Genomic DNA, 19341 nt, shown 5'->3' with positions numbered 1-19341 from the left:
AATTTATAGCATTTATTTTTTATTAATCTAATTTGTGAGATCCATGAGACTGTTTTAATGGTCATAATAATTTGATATTGGGGTCTCTGGATGCTATTTTCAGTCATGTCAGTTTCAACACCCAACTTATAGTTGAATTTTGTTTGGTTGTCCAGTAAGAAAAAAATACTAATTTTGTAAAAGATAGCAGTTTATTGCAAAGTCTCAAGATGTTATTAATTAACCACTTTGGAAGCCTGAAAGGGATGTAAATGACAATTTTTATTTTGAGTTGCATGGAATAACAATATTTATAAAATAGTTTGCATTCCTTATCAATAAATATGTTAGATTAGAAGTAATCTAAACCTAAAATGATGGTTAGAGCTAATTACGATTTAATGTTTTCAATATGTTATGAATTTGCTTGTTGTGGGAAAAGTAAGCAGGTATACCTAAGTCTTGTCTGGCATGTAATTTAACTTAAACCACATTTGTTGCCATAAAAATGTATAGTTTTTTTAGGATTTTATTTATTTATTTGAAAGAGAGAGTGAGTCAGACAGAGAGAGACCACAAGCCAGGGGGAGAGGCAGAGGAAGAAGGAGAAGCAGACTCCTTGCTGAACAGGGATCCTGACATGGGCCTCGATCCCAGAACCCTAAGATCATGACCTGAGCCAAATGCAGACACTTAACCTGCTGAGCCACCTAGGTATCCCCAAAATATATAGTTTTTGTTTGAATGGACTGCTACAGCCCTGATTTTGAACAAGATTTGTATAGAAATAAACATTCTTGTTCAATACCATATTCAAATATATATGAAGAGAATACAGGTGAGCTTCACATAAAAGTACTGGACTACGTAGCACTGATGAAGGGGTTAAAACTTTCTAAAGTGTTAAAGCCAGAGACCTGTGATGGCCCACAGGCCTCTATTCTTTCCCTAGCCTCTTCTCTTTCTATTGCCCTCTTGATTCAGCCCACCAGGCATAGTCCGTCCGGTCTTAGGGCCTTTGCATCTGCTCTTCCTCTGGCTCTCTCCCCACTTCCTTCACGTCTTTATTAAACCACATCTTTTAAGACAGATGTACTCCAATCTTCCGATAGATTTTGTAGCCTCTGCTTAATTTTCCTGTTACCCTTATAAAATTTTCATGTTATATATTTTTCTTTCTTTCTTTTCTTTCTTTCTTTCTTTCTTTCTTTCTTTTCTTTCTTTCTTTCTTTCTTTCTTTCTTTCTTTCTTTCTTTCTTTCTTTCTTTCTTTCTTTCTTTCTTTCTTTCTCTTTCTTTCTTTCTTTTTTTTCTTTTTTCCTTCCTTCCTTCCTTCCTACCACTACTGGAATATAAATTTAATGGAGGGCAGGGATTTTTGTCTGTTTCTGTTTATTCCTGAATTCTGAGACCTGAGGACTCTTCTCAACATATAATATGCACTCTGTGAGGGGCGCCTGGGTGGCTCAGTCGTTAAGCATCTGCCTTCGGCTCAGGTCATGATCCCAGGGTCCTGGGATCGAGCCCCGCATTGGACTCCCTGCTCGGCGGGAAGCCTGCTTCTCCCTCTCCCACTCCCCCTGCTTGTGTTCCCTCTCTCGCTGTGTCTCTCTGTCAAATCAATAAATAAAATCTTTAAAAAAATATGCACTCTGTGAATATTTGTTAAATAAGTAAATACTTTAAAATAAAGATATACATTTTATATATATATTAAAAAGGGAAATTCATATCAAATGTTTGTAAACTCTCTGAAAGGCTATGTAGAACTCTAAGGTTTTACAAGCCCAGTTTGAAACCAATTGCTCAAGACTTCCCCTTATTTCTAGAAATGGAGGGTTGTGTAGGAAGTCCAGGAGTGAGGGGGGAAAAAGCAAACTTAGGGCATCCTTCCAAACTGTTTCTTTCAACAAAAGGTATCACAAAATATATCACGGCTACATATCAGTGTTCTCACCTAACTGCTTGATTCCATTCCAAATATAAATAAAAATTTGAAAACCACCTTATTTCTCCTTCTACTATAACTTAAAGCTGCATCATTAAGAAATTAATAGAATAGTTCCCTTCCTAATCTTTATATAGATTATTAGAACTGGAATGGCTTTTAGGCATCATCAAATACAAATACCTCATTTCCAGGTGAGCCAACAGGCCTCAAGAATCATCTAGTTGATGAGTAGAAACTAAGCAAGTTTAAAACCAGCTCTTCTGTAGCACAGTTGAGTTCTCCCTTCAATATGTGCATGAAATGACATGCTCTGTTTTTATACAATATGGAGCCATTTACAAATAGAACAATAGCTCAATAGCGCATCCCTTCATAAAAAGGGATGGCTTAGAGAAAGGATCGCACTAAAAGGACATGCTCAGGAGTCCTCCTGTACCAAAAGGCCAGTCTTCTAGCCAGTCTGTTCAGATGAGGAGTCCAAGAACCCACTCAAACACTATTTTCATTACCATTGCATTTAGGTTCACACAAGAACTTGACATTCTTTAAAAGAAAATTTTTGCCTAGGAAGAGAGAAAAGTACACAAAACTTGTAATAAGAATTGGACTTAAAAAGGAGAATATCATGCAATTTTCTTTTTGTTGCACCAATGAAAGCAATACTGACAAGATAGAATTAATAGCATGCCAGCTGATAAGCCCTCCAATATCGTCCAATAAAATCTTTGTGCCATGGAAGAGAGCTTCAAAGCAGGTAAAAATGTGGGGGAGATCTGAATATAATTATGTTTAAGTGCATTTTTGAAGATTAAATACTGTCTGGCTTCCAGAGTCTCATTAGTTTCATTTTTCAAAATATGTAGGAAAAGAAATATGACTGTGGTTTTTCATCAGTGGAAAATCACTATGAAATTGTATTGGGAAGAAAATCAGTTTTTTTTTAAAAACAAACATTCAGATCCAGATAATTATTTAATGTTATAAAACCCATAATTAAATATTCCAAATAATTTGTAGAAAAGCTAAAATAAAAAACTTCAAATGAAGTGTAAGTTTGTGAAGATGTGTCTTCTTCATATACTATTTTACCACAAGCCTCTCTTGGGTGTGAAGGAAAGCCTCAGACTATGAGGGCAATGGAAGGATGCAATTATATCTAGATTTGTGGAGTACATACCTGCACTTGGTCTTTTTCTGTGTCATTAGCCAAGATCCTGTGAAGCAAAAATAAAAATGCATCTTTGCTCATGTACACTTAAGTAATTTTAATGTTTTCAAGTTCATTCATTTAAAATACTATTTTTATTTTACCCTTCTTTTTTCCCAATTTTTTCCCTAGGAATTAAAAATGACACACTAGAATATTCTAGTGATGAGGAATGTAACAATATGGGAGAATATGGAGTAAACCAAATACGTCCTTCTGGATCCTGCTTTCTGTCCAACCTCACCCCTGTCCTCAAACCTCTTCATTTTCACTTCATGCTCAGAAGCAAATCTCTGTAATGGTTTTGTGTTTTCTTCCAGTGGTTGAATTTTGAAATGGAAGGGAGAATGGAGAAATATAAAAACAGACTATTAGAAGTCTAGATTCACATAGACGCTTAGTATTCCCACTAGAACTATTGCCCTGTCATTGGAAGTACAAAATCATAAAACAATTTTGTAAGGTCATATAGTATAATTTATTGAAGTTGATTTAGCCATACCTTATAAAACTTTGTGATTAGAAATGAGACAAGAATTCTTGCACTCACCACTTCCATTCAACTTTATACTATAGTTCTAGCCAGAGCAATAAGGTTTAAAAAAGGAAGTATGGGGCACCTGGGTGGCTCAGTTGGTTAAGCGACTGCCTTCGGCTCAGGTCATGATCCTGGAATCCCGGGATTGAGTCCCGCATTGGGCTCCCTGCTAGGCAGGGAGTCTGCTTCTCCCTCTGACCCTCTTCCCTCTCGTGCTCTCTATCTCTCATTCTCTCTCTCTCAAATAAATAAATAAAATCTTTAAAAAAAATAAAAAAATAAAAAAATAAAAAATAAAAAAGGAAAAATGATTGGAAAATAATAAATAAAATTGTCATTATTAGTGGATGATACATTTCTTTATGTAGAAAATCCCAAGAGTCTACAGATATGGTCATATAAAAACAATCAGTTTTATTTCTAACCAACAAAGACTAATATTTTAAAAAATAAAAAACAATTTAAATGCCCTTTATAAATAGCATTAAAAAGTATCAAGTACCTAGGCAAATCTTCAAAAAAGAAAACTAGAAAGCATTATTGAGACAATCATAGACTTAAATAAATGGAGGGATGTTCACTGATGAAAAGAGTCAACATTTTAAAGATATCAACTCCCCTAAATGAATCTATAGGCTCATTTCATTTCCACTCAAAAATCTCAGCTTTTTTTTTTCTTGGTGGAAATTAAAAAGCTGATTCTAGAATTTATATAGTGAATCAGAGGGCCCAAAAGAGCCAAGACAATCTTTAAGAAGGACAAAGTTGAGAGATACAAACTACTGAACATCAAGGCTTAATATGAAGTTAGGACAATTAAGACATGGACATTGTACAAAGTATAAATGAAAACTCAATGTAAATAAGTAGAAAACCCAGACAGACAAAGACTCACATATGGATGTTCTGTGACACAGCCAGCACTGAAGATCAGTGGGAAAAGAACAGTTCTTTCAGTGAATGGTGCTGGGTATATTCAATATCTGTGCACAGTGGGGTGGGGGCAGGAAATTGACAAGCTCACTTCCTCTCAGCCTACCCAGCACACAAAGCAATTCCAGGTGAATTGTAATTATACATGTAGAAGGCTAGAAAAGATGGCATTTGCTAGATAACATATAGGAGTATCTTTTTGACTTTAGGATAATGAAAGATTTCTTAAACACAGTTGCAAAAATCACTAGCCGTAAAGGGTAAGATTGATAAATTAAAATATATTGAAACTAGAATCATCTATCAAAACATCCTTTTAATAGACTGAACAGGTAAGCCATTGTCTAGGTTTTAAAAAATCAAGATCTGTGAATGTTTTTATTCCATAAACACCTCTTCTGTTTATATTTTTAGATAGGATCATCCCTTACATTTATTTGCAAATGTTAATTATGCTAATTTTTAAATGGTTTCTATTTTTTCATGGATTTTCATTTTTCTGTTTGCAGAATTTCTTCCTTTCACCGTGTTTGGGTTTTGCAAATGTTATGATTATTGCTTGTTCATTTCACACTGGCATTTAAACTTCCTGATTTCCCATCTGTGAATGAAGTTTCTCATTAGAGCAACTTCTCTCCCGTTATTGTGAGAGAGGGTTTGTTTGTGCCCCTGGGGTGGGAAGCGAAGGCCTTATGTCTTTTCAGTTTGTGAGTTCATCCTGCTCTTGGTAAATGCTTCCGCAACCCCATTTCCTGCATTCGATGTTTTAGTCCGCAAGTATATGTTACTCTTACTTCTCAACTATTATTCAGCATAAGCCGAAATGGAAGAAGGTGCTGACCTACCATGTTGCTACATGTGTCTTCCCCAGTTCTCCTCATGATCACCACCAAGCCCTATCCACTCTTTGGATCCATTTATTCTTCATTTGGAACTCCCTTCAAATTTCATAGAATTCTTCTCCTTTCCATGTTTCAGCCTATGCTTTTTCCAATCTTCACGGCTGGTCTCAGGGCATGTTACCTGTACAGTCCCACAGGACCTGGCACTGAGAAGGGCCCTGTGCTTGGTTTAATGTTGCCATCTTGAAATTCTTAATGATTTTTAAACAATAGTGCTGGATTTTCATTTTGTACTGGGACTCCCCAAACATGTCCTGGGCCTGTCTAATATGGCTTTCACTACAACCTTAATTTCTTAATTGCTTTTAGGATTCCTCACACATTTTCTTCTGCTATAGTAATTTTTTCCTGTATCCAATGCAATTATATTTTTTATTTTGTAAGCTTCATGGAGGTATAAAATTCACTTATTTTAAGTGTACAGTACAACGATTATTACTCAGTTTACAGAGTTATGCCAGCACCCATCACAACAATCAAGTTCCAAAACATTTTCAGCACTCCGAACAGATTCCATGTGCCCATTTCTAGTTACCTCCTGCTTTCATCACCAGCTCTGCACTTTTTATATTTTCAAGGAATTTTTTAAAAAATAGAAATTCTTAGGGGGGCCGTGTGTGTGTGTGCTTGTGCGCACATGTGTCTGGATGCTAAATTTCTCCTTCAAGGAAGTTGAAGAAGAATCTTGAAGGAAATGATGGTCTCCAAAAAAGGAGTGTGTGAAACTATTAATCTGAGCAGGCAGTCACTTTTCTTTCTTTTTCTCTCTAATAGGTAGTTAGTGAGAGTCCATTTTGTGTGAAATCAAGTCTGGTGACGAGATAGTGAATAGGATCTGTTTAGAATTAGGAACTTCTACCTAAAGAAAACCTGTTTGTTTTTGTTTTCTTCTGGATTAAAAAAATATTTGAAAATAATATAACATACTACTTAGACTCATAAACAGGTCATTGGTAAACTCAATAAAACAATAATTAGAGATATAGTATACCAAGTATACTTTTACTCATTCTTCTTTTGATTTTAATTTGTATAAAATATTTACTTTTTCTGATTATAAAACTCCTGAGTGATTATATTTATAGATGTGCACAATATGGAATGATATATGGAGAAAAACAAAATTTCCAATTGTTCTAATACTGTATCACATTTTCTCCGAATATTTGTCTTTGCATATGTGTTTATCTAATGAGTTTTCTTGTTTGTTTCAGTGTGGGATCATAACTCATATACAATTTTCTCCTTGTTGTTTCCTATGTAGGTGATCATTTATACATCTTCATAAATACTCTTCAAAAACATACTTTATCTGTGTGAGTGGCAGCTAACCTTGGACCAAAAAAAGAGTCTAGGAGCAGGGTGTTAAATACTCTTCTGAATGTGAGAGTCATTAGCACCTATTTGTGATTCAGATCTTTCTAGATGGCTCTGTAGCAAGGAGACTGATTCAAGGTGATAAAAATTCTTTTGTAAGCCACCGCCTTACAGAACTCTACTAATGAAGCCATCTAGAGAAGGTAGAAGATCCTTTTAACTAATTTACCTAGGCAACCTCCATTTCTTAAATATGATTGCTTTCTATGCATTTCTTTCTTTGTCTCTCTCTCTCTTTTGATATAATTCCATTTATTTGAAATGTCCATAATAGGCAAATCCACAGAGACAGAAAGTAGATTCGTGGCTTCCAAGGGCAGGGGGATGGAGAGTGACTGCTAATAGGTAAAGGGTTTCTTTTGGGGGATGATGTAAATGTTCTAGAATTAGATGGTTACACATTGTAAATAAACTTAAAAATCACGGACTTGTACATTTTTAAAAAGGTGAGTTTAGTAGAATTTGAATTATATATATTTTTTAACATATTTACATTGTAGTATTTATTTGTATGTTTCTGCTCCCAAGAAATTTTTATTCCATAAAGGTGAGACCTACACTCAATGCAATTCCAAACACATAGTAGGGGTTCAATAAAAGTTTACCAGTAAAAGAATGAAGGAGAGATGAAAACAAAGTACTGTTTTTGGTCTTACTCACTATTTTGGCCACTGAATAAGCCTGCTAATCTCCCTGAATGCAGAAAGCAAAAAGATATATAATTTAATTAGATAAGACATATAACATCACTTGGCAAGGTAATAATAAGCACTCTATAATCAGGCTGGCACATAATAAGCACTCTATAAATCAGGATATTATTATTAATAAAAATAATCTGTTTCCATATAGTCAGAAGCCTGAGCTCCCAGCCCTGGAGGCCAGGAACAAGTCAAAGTTACAAATGGGTAGCAAATGTGGCCCCCACACCCAGGGATAGGCACAGGCACAGGCCTTCTCTAGTCTGGTTTGTCCAATTGGAAGCTTGCTTGGAGTACCCCTCAGGCCACCCTTCTTTTCATCTGCAGATATATTATTGAACATTGTAGCTCAGTCCTGTCAGTCTAAATTAGGAGGATTAGGAGATGCTTCGCCAGGAGAAAACAGGATTTGGCAATTTGATTTCAGGAAGACTTGAAAGGTCAGAGATGGAAGGCCAAGGTGGAGTAAAAAGGGCTTTGAGCTTCTGCAGTGAGAACCACCAACTGGAGCAAGAAAGGCAGTTACGGATGTGTAGGAGCAACGTCTTCTATGAGAATCATCAACAGGATAGAATTTTGTCTGAGGAGGTGGGAGATACACTGAAGTGTCTAAAAGGAACATTTTTGTTAGTTTTGTTGTTGTCATAGGATTTCTAATTAAAATAGTACTTTTGGCTCATCAAAACAATTTTCCTTATTTAGTAATACTAAAAAGTTATTTTAATTTCCCCTTAGTGTTTTTCATTATATTTTTGTTAAATTCTACCCAAAGCCGCTTTTAAAAAGAGTGCTATAATTTTTATGCTTTAAATAAAATCTGTTTCCTCCTTATGAGAGATTGGCAATTATATAAGAAGTTAACGAAATGCTTATACGTATGGGAGGTTTTCTAGAATACATTTTTTACATAGTCGCTTGTTCGTTTTACAACTAGTTTCATGTCATGTTTTGCTGGTTGTTTGCAGGTGAAAGGTTTTTTTTTTTAAAAACAAAACAAAACAAAACAAAACAAATAAAGTTCTAAAAAAATAGATAACAGCCTGAAGTAAAACCCTGTATTCTTAGGGTTCGTGGTTATTATTACATGTTTGGTGTCTGACCCTGGATGAGGTACCCAACATTCCGAGCTGTAATTTCCTATAAAATCTGTAAAGTGAGGATGCCTGGGTGGCTCAGTTGGTTAAGTGACTGCCTTTAGCTCAGGTCATGATCCTGGAGTCCCGGAATCGAGTCCCGCATCAGGGTCCCTGCTCCGCGGGGAGTCTGCTTCTCCTTCTGACCCTCCCCCCTCTCATGATCTTTCTCTCTCATTCTTTCTCTCTCAAATAAATAAATAAAATCTTTAAAAAAATCTATAAAGTGAAAACAATAGTATTCTGTTCACAGAGTTCCTGTGAGGATTAAATGAGAAAATGAACATAAACGTTAAGCATAGGACTGGGTGCCTAGTAAATGCTCAATAAATAGTTGAAAAAAATTGAGTGTGCGAATGTGACAAACAGTCCAGCAGGCTTTGTTTTCCTGGCAGATTATGTTCATATGACTGTGTAGGAAAATTGTAAACATCTGTGCCTTGGTTGCCATTCTCCTGAGTTATTTAACCATGTAGATTTCATCAAATATTTTCAATTAATCAGACACAGGCAATGCCATTGACGCCGCACAGATGGTTTCTTCAATCCATCAGCGATGCCTGCGTGTGGCAATGCTGGGACTGGGCACATTAAAAGTTAGAGGCAAGGGAATTTGAGCTTTCAAATCTTGAGACTCCTGGAATGTTTTTAAGCTCCTTTGCTTCACCTCTGATACTGGAAAAGTTGATCTTTCTAAATATATATATTTTAAGAGTCAGCACCATCAGGGCTGCCTGACTCATTAGGGAATGTTCTGAGTCTGTGATAGGAAGGAAGCAAGTGAGAAAGGTTGAGAGAGTTAAAAAACACAATTTAATGTCTCCTTCACTGCTCATTTTTATTACTATAATATTAAGAAAATGTAGAGGTGGGGCGCCTGGGTGGCTCAGTGGGTTAAGCCTCTGCCCTCAGCTCAGGCCTGCTTCTCCCTCTGCCCCCACCCTGCTTGTGTGCTCTTTCTCTCTCTCTCAAGTGGATAATAAATAAAAACTTTAAAAAAAGAGAGAAAACGTAGAGAGCGCCGAATCCTAACCACTAGACCACCAGGGATGATCTAAAAAGAGAGAAAATGTAGAGATAAGAGCAGAAGTTTTTTGACAGAGTCTACCTACAGAAGTGTTATATTCCCATTGTGGACAAATCAGAAAACAGAGACTAGGAAAAAAGATTTCTCATAATCCTTCCACTCAAAGATAACTACCCTTGACATTTTGATTACATCCTTCATTATGATTATTTATGTACATATATACACACATGTGTGCATATGTATGTACACATATACTTGTGTATTTGCAAAAAATGGAATCAAACTGGAAAGTATTTTGTCATCTGCTTTTCCTACTTCGTGAGATAGTCCTAAGATTCTTTCACATCATTTGAATGTTCTTCTTCGTGATTCTTTTAAATAGATGTAAATAATCTACCACAGAAATGAAATGTTACTTCCTTAATCTCCTAAATTATGAGAGTTAGTTTTCAATCTTACTGCTATTGTTAAACAATGACTATTAAACCATTTTTAGCCAAAAGAGAAAATTTTGGAAGGCATTGAATGAGTAGCATAGAAAGCTTTCTATTCTAGCAAGGTTATCGCATAAAATTATTGTATTTGAAATCACTTACTAGAATTAGAGAACAACACAAGGGAATAAAAACAGGTTTCTGAGACAAAATGCATAAAAAACAGGAGCTACAATCTCCCAGAATAGAGAGAGTAGATAATACGGATGCATGCTGAGTTTCTCTGTACAGGCAATTCTCACTTTGCACAGGAGTGCAGGGCTGTGAAAACAACCATGCAGACTGAAACCATGCAAAGTAATACTCAACAGTGAATGAGAAAATGTAAGATTGCATGACTTTAAAAATTTCTATCAAATACTGAAAATTCTCTATCGGTTATAAAAGTATGGTACAGTGAAACAAAAAAGAATAGCAAAACTAATGCTTATTTACATTATAATGTAAAATAGTACAAATATTGAGAATTCAATATTTTATTTCTTTGTAAAAATCTTATCAAAAGTTGAACAGCGATTGCCATATTCTTGTAAATAACTTACGATGTATTCAATGCATCTCTTCTATGCCTGGGCAAATTCTGATCAACTTCTGACATTTAATCCTTGGCTCTTTCAATGTCATGGAGTATCTCCGAGAGTGCCTTTGACGTGAAGTCTTCTGCCAATATCATGCATTTCCTCTGGGACACCTGCCTCCTCTCTGTCACAACCATTTCTCTCATTTACGTCCATAAGTTGGCCTTCCCTAGACTCCTCTAACTGCACATCCAGGGTGTCTCCCACGGTGGTAGTATCAAGATTACCACCGTCTGCCATTTCTCCTATAACTCCATGAATGTGAGATTCCAATTTCATTTTCAGCATTATCACTTTTCATTTCTTTGCTGTACTTTCATTTTCGTTGGCCAATTCCCTCTCAATTATCCATCTTTCTAAAATTTCATGGGGATTTATCACCGAGAGACAGAGGCAAAACTACCTGTTTTGCTGCCTGTACCTGATTGAGTAACACAGGCAGTGACCAATCACTGACAAACTTTGAAAGAAATGACATGATTGGCCACTGATCAGGATAAGCCTCCGCTATTCATGTAGTGATTTATGGACGAAAAAATTAGCAGCAAAATTTGTACTTTATACAATTATTCACAGTTAATGTACTGTGGAAATAGAAATGTGGAGCAGGTTGTCAGGGATCAGTGCAATTTAACTAAACCGTGGTAACTGAACAGTGCATATTGGGACTGTGCAAAGAGAGGACTGCCTGTATATATTTATAAATAATGATTGAGGGGGATGGCTTTCCAAACTGATTTTGATAGGCTGTGAAGGGCAGTACTCCATTCTCCCTGTCTCAAGCTATCTGGGGGGCAACGTTGGTTTTATGGAGCCTGAAGGATATGTTGCCCTTAGGTTTTGAACTGTAGCATCCCACATAAAGGGGAGAATCATGCTGATGAGGTGACTTGCTGCAATGAGCAGAAAGTAGAAACTGTAATTCTTCCTCTTCTCATGTAACAGCACAGCAGAGCTCAGTGAGATTTCAGTCCAACGTGGGGAGCTGATTGTTTCCTATGATTCCTATTCCCCGACAGTGCCCCCACACACCTCATGGATAGTGACAAAAAAAAGCCTTGAGTTATAGGGCCAAGTCTCTGTTATAGTTCCAATAGGATACATCTTTGAAGTCAAGGTCAGGTCAATGGTGTTAAACATGGTGGGGGGGAGAGTGAAGGGACAAAGAGCCAAGAAAGTTGAGGAATTTACAGCCAAGTCTGTAAACAAAGAAGATGGATGGTAGCTGAAGACAAACAGAGGATTCACTGGAAAGAAGAGGAAATGGCCTTACTAAGTTAGGGTTGGGGACCCTGCAGAGATTCCCCACAGGGTCTTGATATGTCATCCCAATTATCTTTGCACTACAGTGTCTGTCATGTAAAAAGACCTTACAGATGTTTGTTAAATGAAGTAGGAATTATTGTTGGGATTCCACCACAAAGATAAGCATTTCTTTAATGTCAATTTTGGAGAAATAATATTTTAATAAAACCTAGAATAAATTTGACTAACTGCACAGGGCACACAAATAATAGAATGGACCAAAGATGGAAGTTAAGCACAAGGGTATTCAATGGGAAATTCATTTTTTCTCTCTGTTTGATGGTTTCTGCTCCTTTGCACTGTCCCCCAGGCAGTCAGAGTGATCTTTTAGAAATGTAATTCATATTACATAGTCTCTTGCTTAAAACTTCCCAATGGCATCCCTTGCACAAAGAATAAAATCTGAAGTGTTTATCATGGCTCACAGAGCCTCTGTCATCTGATCCTTAACAAATTCTCTGATCCTACTTATCTCTCTCCTCCATCACTTTCCCCTATGCTCTCATATTCTTTTGTTACATTAGCCTTTTTTTCTATTCCACAAACAGGGAAGTTCATTGTGATCTTAGGATCTTTGCTCTTGCAGTTACCTCTGTTTGGCAAGTTCTATCTGTAGATTTTCACACGGAAAACTTTTTTAAAAGATTTTATTTATTTATGAGAGAGAGAGATTGAGAGCTCACAAGCGGGGGGAGAGGCAGTAAACAGAAAACTTTTAACATGGTTTTTGAAGTAAAGGATATGTGATCATAACACTCCCTATAGGAAAAATGATGGAAGGTGAATCATCTGCATCAGTCAGGATGCGTCAGTAGCAAATAGTCCTCCAGATCTAAGTGGCTTAAAACAACAAAGGTGTATTTTTTGCTCATGCTCCATGGCCATTGTGGTTGGCAACAAGTTTCTACTCTTTGCTGAGATGCTAACATTTTTTGATACCGCCAACTCAACGTGAGGTTTCCAGGGCTGCCATGTCAGAAGAAGATGAGATAGTAGAGCATTGTCAGTTAAGTGGTTTATCCCAGAAGTGACACAAATCATTGCTCATTATTGACTGTAAGTCTGGATCTGCTGTTTCCTATCTGAATTCTCATCTTTTTATCAGGCATTTTTGACAGGGACTAAATTTTCTTATTGGGATTTTCAAGATAATTTGAAGTACTTTTAACAATTTGGATTCCTGGGCCCCACCTTTCAAGATCTGATTTAGTTGGTGTGGGATGGGGAGTGGTCATCACTTAGTTATTTGCAGTAACTAAGCTGCGGGTGATGTGGAGACCACACTTGGAGAAACACACGTCTAGACGCTAGAACAATGGTTCGTCTATTTTAAGTGCTTAATAAATATTTTTTTGACTATACACTTAGGGTTCCTTTTCTTTTTTAAATTTTATTATGTTATGATAGTCACTGTACAATACATCATTAGTTTTTGATGTGGTGATCCACGATCCATTGTTTTCGTATAACACCCAATGCTCCATGCAGTACATGCCCTCTTTAATACCCATCACCAGGCTAACCCATCCTCCTGCCCATCCCAAAACCCTGTTTGTTTCTCAGAGTCCATAGTCTCTCATGGTCCATCCCTCCCTCCTATTCCCAACCCCATTTTCCCCTTCCTTCTCCTAATGTCCTCCACGCTATTCCTTATGTTCCACAAATAAGTGAAACCATATGATAATTGACTTTCTCTGCTTGACTTATTTCACTGAGCATAATCTCCTCCTGTCCCATCCATGTGGTTGTGAAAGTTGGGTATTCATCCTTTCTGATGGCTGAGTAATATTCCATGGTATATATGGACCACATCTTCTTTATCCATTCATCTGTTGAAGGGCATCTCGGCTCTCTCCACAGTTTGGCTATTGCGGACATTGCTGCTATGAACATTGGGGTGCATAGGGCCCTTCTTTTCACTACATCTGTGTCTTTGGGGTAAATACCCAGTAGTGCAATTTCTGGGTCATAGGGTAGCTCTATTTTTAAATTTTTGAGGCACCTCCACACTGTTTTCCAAAGTGGCTGTACCAACTTGCATTCCCACCAACAGTGTAAGAGGGTTCCCCTTTCTCCACAACCTCTCCAACATTTGTTGTTTCTTTCCCTGTCCATTTTTGGCATTCTAACTGGTGTAAGGTGGTATCTCAATGTGGTTTTGATTTGAATTTTCCTGATGGCTAAAGATGATGAACACTTTTTCATGTGTCTGTTAGCCATTTGTATGTCTTCTTCAGAGAAGTGTCTTTTCATATCTTCTGTCCACTTTTTGACTTGATTATTTGTTTTTTGGGTGTTGAGTTTGAGAAGTTCTTTATAGATCTTGGATACCAGCCCTTTATCTGTAGTGTCATTTGCAAATATCTCCCATTCTGTGGGTTGCCTCTTTGTTCTGTTGACTCTTTCCTTTGCTGTGCAGAAGCCTTTTATCTTGATGAAGTCCCAAAAGTTCATTTTTGCTTTTGTTTCACTAGCTTTTGGAGATGTATCTTGAAAGAAGTTGCTGTGGGCAATGTCAAAGAGGTTGCTGCCTATGTTCTCCTCTAGGATTTTGATGGCTTCCTGTCTCACATTGAGGTCTTTCATCCACTCTGAGTTTATCTTTGTGTATGGTGTTAGAGAATGGTCGAGTTTCATTCTTCTGCATGTGGCTGTCCAATTTTCCCAGCACCATTTATTGAAGAGACTGTCTTTTTTCCATTGCATGTTTTTTCCTGCTTTGTCAAAGATTATTTGACCACAGAGTCGAGGGTCCATATCTGGGTTCTCTATTCTGTTCCATTTGTCTATATGTCTGTTTTTATGCCAGTACCATGCTGTCTTGGTGATCACAGCTTTGTAATATAGCTTGAGATCAGGCAATGTGATGCCCCCAGCTTTATTTTTCTTTTTCAACATGTCCTTGGCGATTCGGGGTCTTTTCTGATTCCATACAAATTTTAGGATTGTTTGTTCCAGCACTTTGAAAAATGTCATTGGAATTTTGATCGGGATGGCATTGAAGGTATAGATTACTCTGGGTAGCATAGACATTTTAACAATGTTTATTCTTCCGATCCATGAGCATGGAATATTTTTCCATCTTTTTGTGTCTTCTTCAATTTCTTTCATGAGTGTTCTGTAGTTCCTAGAGTATAGATCCTTTACCTCTTTGGTTAGGTTTATTCAGAGGTATCTTATGGTTTTTGGTGCTATTGTAAATGGAATCATTTCTCTAATTTCTCTTTCTACAGTTGTGTTGTTAGTGTATAAGAAAGCAACTGATTTCTGTGCATTGATTTTGTATCCTGCACATTACTGAATTGCTGTATGAGTTCTAGTAATTTGGGGGTGGAGTCTTTTGGGTTTTCCACATAAGAGTATCATGTCGTCTGTGAAAAGAAAGAGTTTGACTTCTTCTTTGCCAATTTGAATACCTTTTATTTCTTTTTGTTGTCTGATTGCTGTTGCTAGGACTTCTAGTACTATGTTGAACAATAGTGGCAAGAGTGGGCATCCTTGATGTGTTCCTGATCTTAAGGGAAAGGCTCTCAGCTTTTCCCCATTGAGGATGATATTTGCTGTGGGTTTTTCATAGATGGATTTTATGAACTTGAGGAATGTTCCCTCTATCCCTATACTCTGAAGAGTTTTATTCAGGAAACGATGTTGTATTTTGTCAAATGCTTTTTCTGCATCAATTGAGAGGACCACATGGTTCTTCTCCCTCCTCTTATTAATGTATTCTATCACATTGATTTGCAAATGTTGAACCACCCTTGCATCCCGGGGATAAATCCCACTTGGTCATGGTGGATGATCCTTTTAATGTATTGTTGGATCCTGTTAGCTATGATTTTGTTGAGGATTTTGGAATCCATATTCATCAAGGTTATTGGTCTGAAATTCTCCTTTTTGATGGGGTCTTTGCCTCGTTTGGGGATTAAGGTAATGATGGCCTCATAGAATGAGTTTGGAAGTTTTCCTTCTGTTTCTATTTTTTGAAACAACTTCAGTAGAATAGGTATTATTTCTTCTTTGAATGTTTGGTAGAATTCCCTAGGGTATCCATCAGGCCCTGGACTCTTGTTTTTTGGGAGGTTTTTGATCACTGCTTCAATCTCGTTACTGGTTATTGGCCTATTCAGATTGTCAATTTCTTCCTATTTCAGTCTTGGCAGCTTATTGGTTTCCAGGAAGGCCTCCATTTCATCCAGAGTGCTCAGTTTATTGGCAATATAGTTGTTGATAATAATTTCTAATAACTGTTTCTATTTCCTTGGTGTTAGTCATGATCTCTCCCCTCTCATTCATAAATTTATTAATTTGGGTCCTTTCTCTTTTCTTTTGGATAAGTCTGGCCAGTGGTTTATCGATCTTATTAATTCTTTCAAACAACCAACTTCTAGTTTCATTGATCTGATCTACTGTGTTTCTGGTTTCTGATTCATTGATCTCTGCTTTAATTTCAATTATTTCTCTTCTAATGCATGGCTTAGGCATCGTTTGTTGCTTTTTCTCTAGTTCTTTAAGGTATAGAGTTAGTTGGTGAATTCGGGATTTTTCTATTTTTTTGAGTGAGGCTTGGATGGCTATGTATTTCCCCCTCAGGACCGCCTTTGCAGTATCCCATAGAGTTTGGACCAATGTGTTTTCGTTCTCATTGATTCCCATGAATTGTTTAAGTTCCTCTTTGATTTTCTGGTTGACCCAAACGTTCTTGAGCAGAGTGGTCTTTAGCTTCCAAGTGTTTGAATTTCTGCCAATTTTTTTCTTGTGATTGAGTTCCAGTTTTAAAGCATTGTGGTCTGAGAATATGCAGGGAATAATCTCAATCTTTTGGTATTGGTTGAGATCTGATTTGTGACCCAGTATGTGGTCTATTCTGGAGAAAGTTCCATGTGCGCTTGAGAAGAATGAGTATTTTGTTGTTTTAGGGTGGAATGTTCTGTAAATATCTATGAGGTCCATCTGATCCAGTGTATCATTCAAAGCTCTTGTTTCCTTGTTGATTTTCTGCTTAGATGATCTGTTCCTTGATGAGAGTGGAGTACTGAGGTCTCCTACAATTAATGTATTGTTATCAGTATGACTCTTTATTTCAGTTAACAGTAGGCTTATGTAGATGGCTGCTCCCATGTTGGGGGCATAGATATTTACAATTGTTAGATCTTATTGTTGGATAGACCCTTTAAGAATGACATAGTGTCCTTCTGTGTCTCTATTTACAGACTTCAGTTTAAAATCTAATTTGTCTGATATAAGAATTGCTACCCCAGCTTTCTTTTGAGGTCTGCTGGCATAGAAGATAGATCTCCATCCCTTCACTTTCAGTCTGGATGTATCTTTAGGTTCACAATGAGTCTCTTGTAGGCAGCATATGGATGGGTCCTGTCTTTTGATCCAATCTGCAACCCTGCGCCATTTTATGGGAGCATTAAGGCCATTCAAGTTGAGTGATTATTGAAAGATATAAATGTATTGTCATCATGTTGCCTGTGAAGACCTTGTGTTTATAGATTGTCCCTGTAAATTTCTGTTGTATATGACTCTTGGGGTCTTTCTCCTTTGATAGAACCCCCCCTAATATTTCTTGCAGGGCCAGCTTAGTGGTCACATATTCTTTCAGTTTCTGCCAATCGTGGAAGCTCTGCATCTCTCCATCCATTCTAAATGACAGCCTTGCCGGATAAAGTATTCTTGGCTGCATGTTCTTCTCATTTAGTACGCTGAATATGTCTTGCCAGGCCTTTCTGGCTTGCCAGGTCTCTGTGGATAGGTCTGACGTTATTCTGATGTTCCTCCCTCTGTACGTAAGAAATCTCTTCCCCCTAACTGCCCTTAAGATGGTTTCCTTGGTTCTAAGATTTGCAAGTTTTATTATTACATGCCGGGGTGTTGGACTGTTTTCCTTGATCTTGGGAGGGGTCCTCTCTGCCTCTAGGACACAAATGTTTGTTTCATTCCCCAGATTAGGGAAGTTCTCAGCTACGATTTGCTCAAATACATCTTCTAGTCCTCTCTCTCTCTCTCCACTCCCTCTGGGATTCCAATTATTCTGACATTGGAACACTTCCTCGTGTCACTTATTTCTCTGATTCTATTTTCATGGATACTGAGTTGCTTTCCCTGGCCTCCTCTTTTCCCTTTTTATCTATTATATTGTCTTCCAGGTCGCTTATTTGTTCTTCTGCCTTGCTTACCCTAGCTGTTAGATTATCTAGATTGGATCGGATCTCATTGATAGCATTTTTAAGTTCTGCCAATTCAACTTTCATTTCTGCCCTTAGAGACTCTATGTTGCCATTAATCGATTTCTCCATTCTAGCCATTGTCTTCACAATTGTTAGCCTGAATTCCATCTCTGACATCTTGGTTATATCTGCATCCATTTGTGAATCTGCAGCATAAGTCATAATCTCTGAGTCTTTTCTATTTTGGGGGCTCCTCCTCCTAGTCATTCTGTTGAGGGGTGGTTGAGGGAATGTACAGAGTCCAAATTATTGACCAGAACCCAAGCAAGATGCACCTGTTTTCTTGGGACCTTAGGGTTGCTGACCTCTTATTTTCCCAGCCTGTCTTCTGGTGGAGGGGCCTGCCCTGCTGTTACTCAGGCAATCATGTTTGGGCGGAGTTGCCCTGCCCCCCTGTAGCAGGGGATGGGCTCTGGGGGGATCAGTTTTTGGGGCTTTTGTTCTCTGGCAGCTTTCCCTGGTAGCTTTCCACATCTCTTCAGCAAGTCAGAGCAGAAGAGACCGTTTCCAACCCTCTGACTCAGAACAGAGAGACCGCAGTCTGTTCTTCAGTGAGATCTCCAGGCCACACCATCTCTGTTTCTCTCCGTGCTGCTATAAACTGCAGCGGCCTGGGTTGTGCGCCCCTCCACAGCACTCCCAGTCCTGCCTCCAGGTCAGAGCACGTCTCTGCCCTTTGTGCTTCTAAAACCGCCAGCCGCCCCCAGATCGCAGTCACGACCCCGCCGCTCCAGGTTTCCGCCCTGGGGGCTGTCCTAAAGTCCTTTCCCTGCCGCTACCGGTCTGTGAGTCTATGCCCCATCTCCAGCACACGAGGCTGTCACTCACCGGCGGTGTAGGATACCCATGGCCAGGCACCCTCCCGCTGCCTTTTATCCTCTGATATCTGCCTGCAGAATCACGGCTCCTCACTTCGTACCTGGAAATCAACCGCCTGCGATATTCTATTTGTACAGATCCAGATCTTCTTACCTCTCAGGC

The sequence above is a fragment of the Zalophus californianus genome, chromosome 5, assembly GCF_009762305.2.
Source record: "Zalophus californianus isolate mZalCal1 chromosome 5, mZalCal1.pri.v2, whole genome shotgun sequence".
Classification (NCBI taxonomy): domain Eukaryota; kingdom Metazoa; phylum Chordata; class Mammalia; order Carnivora; family Otariidae; genus Zalophus; species Zalophus californianus.
Note: the sequence above shows the minus strand (reverse complement) of the source record.